The sequence below is a fragment of the Hemiscyllium ocellatum genome, chromosome 1, assembly GCF_020745735.1.
Source record: "Hemiscyllium ocellatum isolate sHemOce1 chromosome 1, sHemOce1.pat.X.cur, whole genome shotgun sequence".
In the NCBI taxonomy this organism is placed as follows: domain Eukaryota; kingdom Metazoa; phylum Chordata; class Chondrichthyes; order Orectolobiformes; family Hemiscylliidae; genus Hemiscyllium; species Hemiscyllium ocellatum.
Genome location: NC_083401.1, coordinates 62,803,181 through 62,815,123, shown reverse-complemented (window position 1 = coordinate 62,815,123; position 11,943 = coordinate 62,803,181). Strand labels below are relative to the sequence as shown.

The window sequence follows — 11,943 nt, the reverse complement described above, 5'->3', positions numbered from 1 at the left end:
AACAAACAGCAGACGCCAATTAGAGTAGCATTTCGCAACAACCCAAACACACCTCGGTCTATGCCCAGAGACAGGCGGAACAAGGGAGACAGAGATACGCATGCCTCTCACCTCTTCCGGGTTTGGGGTGGTGGGCGGAGTCAAGTGCACGCGATGGCGTCACAATTAGCGTGTCGTTTCTGCGTGTGGGGGCGGGGAGACCTATTGTGCTGTGGCAACAATCGGTGCTGTGACAACCAATGGCGGAGGCCAGGAGGCGGTGGCTGCTCAGCGCCTGAAGCCACTCAGTGTGGAGTCGCAGCGGGGTCCGAGGCCGAGTCGCTCGCCGTTACCACAGCGACAGCGAAAGGGTGGACAGTCGGCCCGCATGCGGGGGACTTGGGTGAATCAGTGGAGTCGTCGGCGCGGTTAGCCGCTAATCGTTTACAGTAACATTCTGTGTGGCCGCGGTGAGAGGTAGGAGCGTGCCGGCACTGCTGCTGAGAGGGGCCGCTTTGTGATGAGACTTGGGCTGGCGTTGTCACACCCCCCGGGGGCTGGGCTGGGCTGGGCTGCCTGCCTGCCTTCCTGGGGAGGCTGTGCTCATGTAGGCCCTCTGCCTGGGACCCACACTCCCCACTCCACCACCCAGACTGGCTTTGACCTCAGTGTGAGTGACAGGCTTGGGTTGATCGGATTATCATCCTCAGATGACAGGCCGGGTTGTGTCGCTTAAAAATAACAAACAGCAATTTTTTAAATGTATTTGAGTTATTGGAGCTAATGATGCTTCATAATAAAACTCCCTTTGGAAGGTATTGGGGTATGATTGCAACTCCGTCAGAAATCAGATTGGGAGCACTGCAGAGCTCTTTTGGAAATGTCACTTATTACGTTTTATCCATTGCAGGGCAGTTCATAAAACATATTTTTCTATTTAAGGAGCAGCTGTGCATGGATTAATGTATGGGACTTATACATCAAGTTTATCCGATACTTTTTTGAGTAAAAGTGCGGATTAAAAATCAATTTTCAGGTGACAAATGTAATAACTCGTTTTGATTTTTACATTTTTGCTGGAGGCTGAACATCTGGCATGAGCACTTTTACCCGATTATCCAAAGGACATGGGCTATTTGTAAATCTTTCCATGGTTATTGAAGAAGATGGATGATGCTACCTTTGATTTTAATACTGTAACCTGTAAGCATGTGAGATGACGTGACACGCCCTGGTCCTGTAATCTATCATGTTTGCTATTGGTCCCCCTCACTGTTAGATCTACCCGTGCAATGCTTTGACCAATAGTCAGTATTTTGCTGAAAAACAATGCCCTTCCCTCTCAATTGATGTAAATCTTTCTCTTCAACGCTTTTTTTCCAGAAACAAAACAATGTTTAGAACATCTGTCTGGCTGCTGTTTAATGGTAGTAATCTTGCTGACAATCCACTTCTAATTACACTATAACAACACATCTACTGAAGTGCTAAAGGTTCAAAAAAATTTATCATTGAAGTCTTTGATAAGAATAACCATAATGAGCATGATGTGTTTAATTTTTACAAGTATATGTCATTCATGATGGTTCACATGACAGAGCACGTTCGTATGTTTCTGCACATTCATTGTATTTCCTGTCATGAATATTTCAGGAAGAGATCTGAATTGACTATCCTTGATTTTCTTAACATTTGATTGTGGCCAAATGTGGCTATTTATCAAGCATTTTGGTTGTAATGCCTTTAGAATGATCACAGGGTAATTTTAAAGTATATGTACAGTGTATAATTTTGAAATTTATAAGTGACAAATTGTGTTTTCGTGGAACACTATTGCCCTGTAAATTGAAGGATGCTGTTAAGTGTAGTAAAAAAAAATGCAAATTGATTTCCTGTAAAATTCTGGCATCAAAGTTGGCAACTTTGTTTCATTTGTTTTCTAGAAACTTTTTATCTTTTTGTTCTGGAGCATAGAGATGAAATTTATTACTGGGGTCTCCATTCAGTGTGTAGAGGGATACAAGGAGTTTTCTGCTGAAGTAACGTTAATAAAACAGAACAATTTGCTATTCATCTTATGCTGTTTCTTTTTAGCATATTATGGCCACCGTTTTTGTTGCCTTAATCCATTTGTTCGTTTCAAATTGCTTCAACATTAATTGAAGCACTTTGTACACAGATGCAATATAAGAGCAAGTCTTTCTGTGTGCTGTGATTGTAGCCTGTTTCTTCTTACTGAAGATACTGTCTGTGACTATTTTCCAGGAAATCTTCAGCTTGGTATGATTCAATTAATAATAAAAAAAACTCATCCCAGTTTCTCAGATAATATATGGTATTACATTTATAACTGAGTGTAATCTTATCTTAATTAGTGAATAATAAAACCATTTGGTGTCTTTGAACTGAAAGTTGTTGTCAAGAATCATGTTTTGTTGTAATTTTAGTGTAGCAGATTTTGTCTCCTGTCTGTAGTGGTAGTGTTCCTACCTCTGAACGAGAAGGCCTGGATTCAAGTCTGTTACTGAGGTGTATTGTAACATAGCTGAGCAGGTGGATTTAAAAATATCTACTGTAGCAGATTAAAATTATTTTCCAAAATGATATATCAGTGCTTCTGATTTTCTATGCAAGTTGTTCTTTCAGAAAAGTATACTGTCATAACATTGTGTTTCTAATACTAGAAGCTTGTGTAATTTTCATTTAACTATTAAAACAACAGTTTTTGGTTAGAAAGCAATTTTTGAAAATTTCATGTGAGCTTTGAGAGCACTTGTAGCTCAGGTTAAGGTTTTTAGATTAGATTAGATTACTTACAGTTTGGTCCAACAAGTCCACAGCGACCCTCCGAAGTGCAACCCACCCAGAGCCATTCCCCTACACCTAACACTACGGGCAATTCAGCATGGCCAATTCACCTAACCTGCACATTTTTGGACTGTGGGAGGAAACCGGAGCACCCAGAGGAAACCCACGCAGACACTGTGCTGGATGTAAATTTGCTTGCTGAGCTGGAAGGTTCATTTTCAGACATTTCTTCACCATAATAGTTAACACCGTCAGTGAGCCTCCAGTGAAACACTGGTTCATGACCCGCTTTCTGTTGATGTGTTTAGGTTTCCTTGGGTTTGTGGTGTCATTTCCTATTCTTTTTCGCAGATGCTGGTAAATGGGGTCCTAGTTCATGTTTTTGTTAATAGAAATCCGGTTGAAATGCCATACTTCTGTGAATTCTTGTGTGTGTCTCTGTTTGGCTTGTCCTATGATGGATGTGTTGTCCCAGTCAAATTGGTGTCCTTCCTCATCTGTATGTAAGGAAGATCATGTAAATGAGATCCCATTGTACTTGTGAGTTAGAACATTAATTACACAAGCTTTTAACATTGTAACTTTCTAGTAAATCATTTGCAGTTTTTCTTTGCTGCTATACACTATTGGTAATTTTACCTGCGCATAATGTTTGCTATGTCTTCAGTGTGAATACAAATTTATTATTTGTTTATATTTTGTCTTATCCTGAACAACTCTAAATTAACATCAGTGATAAACACTTTCCCACTTTTCATGAATTTTATTAAAGAACCAGTTAGCTTGAGATATTGTTAGCAACAAAGCAAGTCAATCGTTGGTCATGGAACAGGAAAGTAGGAGTTCAGACTGTATCCACAAGGAGGGAGTAGTATTTTGGAGTACAAGGCTGTCAGTGCAAGTAATCCAGCTGATTCATTCGCAAAGAAAGACTTCACAACTTATTTCTCATTCATAAAATGAAACAGAGAATAAGTTTGGGTGCAGTCTCAGGAAATTCTTAAAATGCAGTTGATCTGCTCTTCTAAATAGAGGCAAAAATATAGATTCAGTTAGATACCATGTTTAGGATGTGGTGAGCTGAGGAATTTTCTAGATGAATGAGCAATAAATTGCCTGCCTTGCCTGTACTTGCTTGCCCTTATCTATTCTGGATGCTCTATTTCTTTCATGGAACGCTTCTGTACGTGATTATCAATGATCAAAGTTCCTGTATGTATTAGATTAGAAAATAGCAACCCATAAAAACAGTCGTGATAAAGACATGTTGTTTAATGAAACAGAATTTTCTTTTCAGCAATTTTTAGTTTGCAAAATTGCTGGTACTCTATTATGTCATCTTTGGTAGTTTGTCACATTTAATAATAATAAAGTGGGCATTTAATTAGAATCAAATGTACTGCCTTTGAAATGCATATGAGAATAGTCAGTTGTTAGATGTAGTTAGGAGGTGAAAACCGTTTCGCCTGCTCCTCCTTCCCCTCCAGTGAGTAGGCAACCTTTTGCCCCTTCGGTTTCTGCAGGTAGATAAATTGGTGAGATCTAAAAGTTATATTAATTTTTTAATATTTTTAGACATCAGTAATTTGTACCAACAGTTTAATCTTCAGACTGTGTGCTACTGAGATTTAATGAGATAATGAATACATCTCCCAGCACTAATAAATGGAACTCTCCAATGTTCTCTCAACACAATAAATTTGGCTACAATTAATTGAAATACATTAACTTTTTTAAAATGTGTGACAATGCCTAACAATAAGGAGGACAGGTATAGTCTTTTATTTTACACTTGAGTTATTGCATTCTTTTAAAGATTCACCTTGAATGTAACATTTCATTTGAATTACAAATAAGTACAGCAAATTCACTAGGTTCACAATTCAGTTTAACTACTTCTTAATTTTATAAAAATAACCTTTTTATTTTCCCACTAACTCTTAAAGCATCTTATTTCTTTCATTTAAATGGGAGAACTCTTTAGTACACAAGATTTAAGAGCATAAAGCTATTTAATCATTTGTGATGTCAATGTGGATTTAATGTTATTTAATATTTGTTCAGGCAATGATACATGGTACATTTGTTAGAATGTAGGATCTCTGATAGTTTGTTGGAATGATTACGATGGCCCATTTGCCCACCAATATGTGCAAGCTGAATGTAAAAGCAAATCAGCTACTCCTGCTCTCTTGTCCATTACATGAAGTGCTGACATTTCTTTCTCTTCAGAAGCTTATCTAGTTTATTTTGACAAGCTTGATTTGAATCTGCCTCACCACACTCTGTTGATGCATTCCAGATCCTACCATTTGCTGTACTTATAAAGGTTTCCTGAAGTCACATTTGTTCTTTGGCAATTATATTAGATCAATTGCAGAAACAGAAATTGTTGAAAAAGCTCAGCAGCTCTGGCAGCATCTACGGAGAGAAATCGGATTTAACGTTTTGGGTTGAGTCGAGTGACCCTTCTTAGAACTGGGTCACTGGACTGAAATTCTGATTTCTCTGCACAGATGCTGCCAAACCCCCCCCCCCCCCCCCCCCCCGCCCGGAGCTTCCCCAGCAATATTTATTGTTTTTTGATTTACAGCATCTGCAGTTCTTTCGGTTTTTATTTAAGTCAGTTTTGGTTCTTTTTAATCACTCATGGGATGTGAACGTTGCTGGCTAGGTCAGCATTTATTAGCCCTCCCTACTTGCACTTGAGAAAGTGGTGATGAGTTGCCTCTTGAACAATTGCAATCCAATTGCTGTTGGACAATCAAAACTGGAAAATCGGTAATAGTCACCATTCTGATATGGAAATATAAGAGAGAAATTTACATGTTGGGGTATTCCCATCTATCTGCTGCCCTTGTCCTTTGAGATGACAGTAGTTGTGGGTTTGGAAGGTGTTGCCTTGGTGAATTGCTTCAGTGCATCTTGTAGATAATACACACTTTTACTACTGTGTGTTGGTGAAAGTAGATGTGATTCCAGTCAAGTGACTTGCTTTGTGTCAAGCCTTTTGAGCGTTGTTGGAGCTGCAGTCAAACAGGTATGTGGGGAATGTACTCATGATTTGGACTTTTTTTTGTGGCTGGTGAACAGGCTTTGGGCGTCAGAAGGTGAGTTACTTGCTGCAGGATTCCTAGCCTCTGGCATGCTTTTGAAGCCACTGAATTTACATGGCTAGTCCAGTTCAGTTTCTGAACAATAGATACTGGATATTGATTAGTGGGCGATTCAGTGTTTATAATACCATGAATATCACAGAGTAATGACTAGGTTCTCTCTTGATAAAGATGGTCATTGTCTGGCAGTTACCTGGAATGGATGTTACTTGTCACTTGTAAGCCCAAGCCTGGATATTAGCCAATTATTGTTTCATTTGGTTATGGGCTGCCTCAGTATCTGAATCATTATAAATGACGCTGAACATTGTGTATTCATTTGTGACCATCGCCACTTCTGACTTTATAATGGAGGGAAGATCATTGAGAAAGTACGTAAAGATGGTTGGACCTGGCTATTACTTAGGTAAAAACAAGGAATGCAGGTGCTGGAAACCAGAGTCGAGATTAGAGTGTGTATTCCTGATGAAGGGCTTTTGCCCAAAATGTCGATTTTACTGCTCCTCAAATGCTGCCTGAACTGCTGTCCTTTTCCAGCACCACTCTAACCCTGGCTATTACTTAGATGTACTCCTGCAGAGATGTCAGGGAGCTGAGAACTTTTATGACATTTTCACCATTAGGGTCAGTTTTTCTCTTCATCCTGTGCAGATCCCTCATGATCTTGGGCATTTTTATTAAATATATTATCAACTATTTCTAAGGAGATCAGCTTCAGCTTCTCCATTTTGTTCTGTGCCTTCTCAAAAGCCTTTATCTTTTCTAAAATGTGATGTCTCACAACTTATGTTTCTTTCATTGATATTATCTTGGAATTTCAACCCAATCACCTCTTATTCTCGTATATTGGGTGCCATATACATTTTTCTGGAGGTCATTTCTCATGATTTCACAGTTAATTTTACTAATGCAATAGATTATGCTGCTTATTGTTTCCAGATGTGTATCCCATAAAGCGATGTGCATGACGTTGCTGGTGTCTTCGCAATACCAAAGAGTCGAAAATAACTTTTTGAATATTTGAAAGTTGGATTTTAAAATAAAAGCATATTTTGGCCAGTTCTGTGAAGTAATTTTAAGACATCAAAATATCTTTCTGGATTAGTGACCTAATTGATGAGAGATCATGTTATTGCAGTTACCTTCTGTTGTGTTAATGGTAGGTGTTTACACGGTTGAGGTTATGGCAGGTGGAATAAACAGATCAAAGTCATTAGTTTTGATCTGACTTCAGAGCAGAAGAATAAAGTTCTTCAGTTTAGAAGAAGCAATACTACAGAATTTCTGTCTCGGGTATGTTGCAGGTTAATTATCATCAGTAAATTAATCCATTTTCAAGTTGTCAACCATGACTCATTTGGTCACACTCTTGTCCCTGAGTCAAAAGGTTGTGAGTTAAGGTCCTCCTATTCCAATTATTGAGTACAAGATCTAGGCTGGCACACTGATACAGTGCTGGGGAGGAGTGATGCATCAAAGATGTCTTCTCTTTTTTGGATGAGATATTAAACTGAGGCCTTGAGTGACACATCAGTGGATGTAAAAAAAAAGTCCAGTTCCGTTTCTTTGAAATACATCAGGAGAGTTTCTCATGGAGTCTGAAACACTATTTGTTCCTCTGCTCATGTCACAAAAATAGATTATCTGATCATTGTCAATTTGCAATTTGTGGCAGTTTGTTCTGTACAAATTGGCAGATATATTCCTTACATTACTACATTGACTTAATTTATAAAGTACCTTCATTGGTTGTAAATTACTTGGGAATTTCTAGTGGCTATGAAAGCACTAAATAAATGAAAAGGCTTTTAATTTGAAACTCTTCACCAGAATTGTCCGAACCTTTCTCATGTCAGATCTCTTGCATGCATTCATCTGCCATTTTTCATATTTTTGGCATCAGTGTAAGAATTTTTGTTACTATGTACTGTTGACTGAAGTCTCAAAAAAATGTGGTCATTAAGTTAGTTGTAGAATTCTCTATTCAACGTCACTGTGAATGTAGGGCCTGGCAGAAGGTGTTGGAAATGGTCGTAATCACTGGGGTCTGTGCGACTCGGATGTCCACGCACATTTAACGAGTAACTTGTAATCAGGATTGTTGGTCCAAAGCAGCCAATCTGGCCAAGTGGCCAGTGCTCTTGTTTTGAATAACAACTGGAAATCGGGAACTGGAAACAGCAAAAGCACTCAGGCACATGATTTCTCCTTTTGGACCCTGAGTGGATGTACATATTCAATAACTGCAGTTCATGAAATATAACTTGCTCAATATCCTCTTTTGTGAGTCTGAGGAAGAGTCATATCAAACTTGGAATGTTCACTGCATTTCCTTCCACAGGAATTTCTCCAGAATTCTGTTTGTTACATGTTTTTGAGGGCAGCTAGAGATTGGTAAGAAATGCTGACCTCATCAGCGATACTCCTGTTAAACGACAAATAAGAAGTAAAACTCTGAGTCCGTGTGTTGCTTATTGCAAAAACATTAGTATTTTGCATGGATGCAATATTTATTTTCACTAAATGCCCTGAAGCCACCAGTATAGTGTATCACAGAAATAGTATTGAATGTATGATTTCCTTCATCCCGAAATTCGTGATCTGAGTTGAATTGCTTTGTTTAAATAGGGAGAGTAAAGAAGAATGGACTATTTTCTCGACTGCTTTTTGTATATCTGGCTCCTGGAAAACACAATGTTGAGTGAGATTTTGGGATGAGGAATAATCCCTTCTCCTGACTGGAGAGAAACAACGGACGGCACAATGGTGGCTCAGTGATTAGCACTGCTGCCTCGCTGCGCCAGGGATCCAGGTTCAATTCCAGCCTCGGGCGACTGCGTGGTGTTTGCACATTCTTCCCATGTTTCCGTGGGTTTCCACCAGGTGCTCCGGTTTCCTCCCACACTCCAAAGATGTGTGGGTCAGGTGAATTGGCCATGCTAAATTGCCCATAGTGGTAGGTGCATATGTAGGGGAATAGGTCTGGGTGGGTTACTCTTCGGAGGGTCAGTGTGGACTTATTGGGCCAAAGGCCCTGTTTCCACACTGTAGGGAATCTAAAATTAAAAAAAGGGCTTGAGAGTTACTCCAACCAAAACCAAACCTTGAAAGCTTTCACATATGTACTGCCAATACCCAACTATGTTTCATTTCTACCCTAGGGGCGTAGACAAGTTGGGGTTGATCAACTGGAGGTGAGGCAGGCTGAGTTGGGTGGTTAGGAGAGATAATTTGAGAATCCGTTGTGCAGTCATCCAGGTATTAAAATATCTTACACACAATTTTCCTTGATGATTTATCTGTTGCTCAGTCTGACATATTCTGTGACTGCTACATTCATTTGCACAGAGCTGGAAGAGTACAGCATTGTCTGTCAGAAGATAGTTTCCCGGTATTTCACAGATGTTCATTTGTCAGGACATTGCAGCATATTGATTTTCCTCTTTTTGTCTTGTATCTGCTCTCCGATATGTTTGTCCCATTGAATATAAAAGTGAATCTGTATAAAACCTTCATAAAACCACAGTTGTCAAAATGTGTCCAGTTTTGGATTGCACACTATCAGAAAGTTACAGAGCTAGTGTAGTTTACTAGGCTGTTGTAAGGAAATACAAATATGACAGGTGGGAAACATGGGACGTTTGCATTCCGGCAGAGAACATAATGGGCTGATATATGTTTAAAATTGTCAGACTGGAATAGAATAATAGCAGTAGACTTTTCCCGCTAATTTGAAAGATCTAAAACAAAAATGCATGCTATAAATACTTCTGTAAAAATTGTCACGTAAAAGATAATGCCTAAAGACATTTTTTTTCATATACTGCATATCTAAGAGTTTTCCAAAGGTCATTACAAGAGTTTATTGACTTTGAGGCATACATAGAAATATTTAGATTTTCTTTTGACCAATTCTCATGATAATAATTCTGCCAGTCATTGGATCACATAGTACACTTTAATCTTATCATTCTTTGTTATGCAAGTGCAACTATAATGCTGTGAGGAAGAGATTATAGGATTTTGACCCAGCAACAGTGAAGGAACAGCAATGTTGTTCTATGTTGGGATAATGTATGGTTTAAAGTAAACTTGGGGGAATGGTGTTCCCATGAATCTGCTGCTTCTGTGTGGTAGAGGTCTTGAGTTTGTTGTTGAAGGAGGCTGAGTGAGTTGAGAATACACACTGCTGTCAAACCGAGGTTATACCTGGGTCTCTGGATTAATAGTCTAACAATAATCGTACTCGGCCATCGTCTAACCACAGTCTAAGACCCATTTATGATTCCAATAACCTCCTGATAACTTGTTTTGTGTTGGTTTATTTTAGGGTGAAAAACAATTTTTATTTTTCATTTTAGGTTAGTTTTGTCAATTTTCTTCATAGCTTTTTATATTTAGGTATGCTGAAGCAGGAGCAAGCTGATCAGTCTTTGAGTCTGTTCTACCATTCTAGATCATGTCTGATCGTCTACTTCAAAGCCATTTTTCTGTGTTCTCTCTATATCCCTTGATGTAATTAGTATTCAGACATCCTTTGATCTCTATCTTGAACTTACTCACTGACTGAGCTTCCATAGCTCTCTGAGGAAATGAGCTCCAAAGTCACTGAACAAATACCTCATTTCCATCCTAAATTGCTTACCCGCTATTCTAAGACTGTCTTTCCTAGACCCAAAGCCAGGAAAAACATCCTTTGTGTGCCGCTCTGTCCAGCTTTTTAAAAAGTTTGTATGCTTCATTGAGAATGCTCTGATTTTTTTTAAATGCCAGAGAATACAGGCCTAATGTTGTCAACTTCTTCTCAGTTCTCTGGACAGTTTTCCATCCCAGGGAATGAACTGTATAATTACAGCAAGATATCTTTACTGCAATGCTCAAACATATGTGATGAACACAAGCTAACTATTTTGAGTTCTGAATTGCCTGTATATGCATGTGAGGTTATGAACAAAGGCACCAAATCCCTTTGGGCATAAAGAGAGGGTGGTTGGAAAGTGTTTAAGAAATACCGTGCACTGCCATTCATCCTGCCAAAGTGGATAACCTCCCATTTAGCCATATAATATTCCATTTGCTGTTCACATGCCCACTCATCCAGCCTGTCCAAACTCCCAGGAAGCCTCTTTAAATCATCCGCAAAACTCGTATTCCCAGGTTAGTTTTGTGTAGGAGCAGGAGTGGGCTTGACTGCTGCAAGGTCTACTATTCCAAAGTTATTTGCTTTGCATCGTCTGCAGTCTTGGAAATATTACATTTAATAACCAAATTCTTGTTATTGATATAGATTGTGAACAGTTGGTACCCCAAGCACTAATCCTCGTGGTACACTGATAGTCACAGCTTGCCAACCTGAAAATTATGGGTGGCACGGTGGCTCAGTGGTTAGCACTGCTGCCTCACAGCACCAGAGACCTGGGTTCAATTCCCGCCTCAGGCGACTGACTGTGTGGAGTTTGCACGTTCTCCCTGTGTCTGCGTGGGTTTCCTCCGGGTGCTCCGGTTTCCTCCCACAGTCCAAAAATGTGCGGGTCAGGTGAATTGGCCATGCTAAATTGCCCGTAGTGTTAGGTAAGGGGTAAATGTAGGGGTGTGGGTGGGTTGCGCTTCGGCGGGTCGGTGTGGACTTGTTGGGCCGAAGGGCCTGTTTCCACACTGTAGGTAATCTAATTATCCACTTATTCCTATATTTGTTTTTGTTCTTTCATGGCATTCTAGACCAACATTTTTTGCCTGTCCTTAGTTCCAAGCCAGAATGATGTACGGCTAGCTGGGAAATTGTATTCCCATGCTTTTGCTGCCCTAAGTGGTAGAAATTTTGGTTTAGAAGGTTCTGTCATAGGAGTCTGCATGAATTGATATGATACATCTTGTGGTTGGTACACATTGCTGCCACTGTATGTTGGTGACTGAGGTTTGAACATCGTATGTTTTTGACCTGAATGATGTCTAGCTTCTTAACTGTCATTGGAGCTGCAAACATTGACACAAGACTCTATTGTGACTCTATTGATGGTGCACACCTTTTGGGGAGTGTTTA

The 11,943-nt window shown here is 39.5% G+C and overlaps 1 protein-coding gene across 2 annotated transcripts in view; it reads left to right on the top strand.

Annotated features, from left to right (window-relative positions):
- Positions 1–250: 250 nt before the first annotated feature.
- LOC132806698 (probable E3 ubiquitin-protein ligase HERC1) overlaps positions 251–11,943 on the top strand; it is a 343,050-nt gene continuing 331,357 nt past the window's right edge. For both annotated transcript variants that reach the window (XM_060821274.1, XM_060821268.1), the window contains exon 1: positions 251–456. The gene's annotated coding sequence lies outside the window, so the exon portion shown is untranslated. The remainder of the gene's footprint in view (positions 457–11,943) is intronic.